The sequence below is a fragment of the Neomonachus schauinslandi genome, chromosome 3, assembly GCF_002201575.2.
Source record: "Neomonachus schauinslandi chromosome 3, ASM220157v2, whole genome shotgun sequence".
Taxonomy (NCBI): Eukaryota; Metazoa; Chordata; class Mammalia; order Carnivora; family Phocidae; genus Neomonachus; species Neomonachus schauinslandi.
The window spans coordinates 148,841,752-148,844,270 of record NC_058405.1 but is presented as its reverse complement, the minus strand read 5'-3'; positions in this window follow the sequence as shown (position 1 = coordinate 148,844,270).

Genomic DNA, 2,519 nt, shown 5'->3' with positions numbered 1-2,519 from the left:
CCCTGCAGGTACCACTGAGAGAATCTGTCAAATACACACATGCAGGTGTGCCCCAGAGCAGGAATTCAGCTTCTCCCACTTAAGCCATTTGGTACCACGGTTTTGTTGCTGCTTCTCCAGTGAACAGGGAAAGGATGGGACTCTAGTTAGGGAAAGAATAGGGCCCCCAATTAGGCTCTGAAGATAACCACAGAAAATAGAAAATAACCACAAAAAATGATCAGGCCTCAAAGGAGAAGTTAACTATAAAGATTAACCAGACCTAGCAAAACATATCTATAGATCACAGATGTCACAAGAAACAAAGACTCTCACATAATGTATACACATCATATCTAGTTCCAGGCCACTGACCTAACCACTGACAAGTTTCCTGGTAAAGTCCTAATAAAAGGGCAGGGATGAAAAGCCCTCACTAGCAACTGGTCGGGACCCCTCTCACTCTTGAGAGCCTTTTCTGTATCCTTGCTTAATAAAGCTCTATGGCTTTGCTCACTCTCCTTTGTCTGTGAGATTCAGTCTTTGACTCCATGAGACTAGAGCCTCGCTGTCCTGCTTCACCAGCAGTGGCCCTTATGAAGGTCACTGCTCCACCAGCCTCAGCTGACCTCAGAACCACTGTTCACACTCATGTTGTGGTCCTGGAAAGGAACACTGATGTTGCTTCCCTCAGCTCTTCTCTAGAAACACAGTAAAACTTTCGGTTCACTGGCATAAACATGAGCCCCAAGTTGGTTAAGTGATTTGGTCTCAGGTTTCTCAGAGCAGGGGCCGGTTCACCCTCACCCCTTGGCATCTCCATGCCTTGGAATCTAGACCCTAGAGAAAGATGAAGGACATTTATTCCTATTACCATATAACTATGTAAGTAAAAGACTCTTGGGAGCAATTCCTTGTGGACAGAAATAAGTTCTAGGTCTTCAACTTGGAAGGCAGAAAATGATTGGGAGTTTAAAATAGCAAGTTTGAGAGCTTTCCAGGTAATATTAACATCCAGATACCTTGGGGCACATGATCACAGTGAATTCCTGGAGTCTTAAACTAACCACATCCTCACAGTGGGGTCCCACCCCAAGCTTCAGCATGGTTCCCATAAAAACAGTGCTTGATGCCCTTTAGAGGGAGTTGGGACTTTTAATTTGATGAGGATATGCAATCTTAGCCTTTTAGAGTGTTCTATAATCATTCCATGTAATGAATGAACTGTGATTTTAAATGATGCTCCAGAAAAGAACATCTGTCTCACATTTTCAGTTACCAATCTGTGAATACATAGGCAAAATGAAGGAAGATGGAAGTGAGTACCTACTCACCTAATACTGATTAAAACATGCCTCTGTCCCACATCACTTCTCACCACCACAAGTCTTTCCAACCCAGCTGGTCAGTTCATCTTTATTCCCGTCCTCAACATCCATCCCCTTCTCTTTCCTTCTCTTTTGTCTGAATTACCTGGGAAACTGTTATATTTGTAATTTTTCTTGCTTTTTTCTTTGAGACCTCATATGTTCCTACTTTGTTCTGTTTACTCATTAGCATGTGAATGCCAGATTGAAGCAACGTGCAGGGGGAATGTGATCTTCCAGTCTTCAACATCAATCCTCCCAAGGTGGTCTATATACATTTTTCAACCTTACAAAATAAGGGCAAAAGCAGAAGAAGACAGTCATTTTGAATGAATTATCAACTCCAATGAAACAATAGTGAAATATTTGGAGATTGAGAAATAAAATTGTTGCCTTTCTGTTTATTATCTTACAGTTGTTTTCCAGGCTCTTTAAAAGCCGGCAAACCATAGGAGACTAGTAACTAGAGAGAACAAACTGAGGGTTGCTGGAGGGGAAGTGGGCAGGGGGATAGACTAAATGGGTGGTGGGTATTGAGGGTACTTGTTGTGTTGAGCACTGGGTGTTGTATGTAAGTGATGAATCATTAAATTCTACTCGTGAAGCCAATATTACACTATATGTTAACTAAGTAGAATTTAAATAAAAACTTGAAACAAAAACAAAACAAACAAAAAAATAAAGCAAGTTTATTCTGTTTTTCCAATAAGCATTGTTTCTGCATTGTCTGCCAGATTTTGTCAGTCTTTCTTTGTTATTTCCTCTGTATGTGTGTTTTACTGTTTTTAATTTCAATTCCAGCATGTTATCATGTAGTGTTTTATTAGATTGAGATGTACAATACAGTGATTCACCAATTCTATACATTACTCACTGCTCACATGATAAGTGTACTCTTCAATCCCCATCTCCCCATTAAAACCTCCCTATTTCCCCCATTACCCCACCCACCTCCTCTCTGGTAACCATCAGTTTGTTCTTTATAAGTAAGAGTGTGTTTCTTTGTTTGACTCTTCTTTCCTTCCCCCTGCTCCCATCCCCATGTTTGTTTATTTTGTTTCTTAAATTCTAAATATGAATGAAATTATATGGTATTTGTCTTTCTCTGACTTATTTCACTTAGCATAATACCCTCTAGCCCCATCCACGTCTTTGCAAATGGCAAGATTTCTT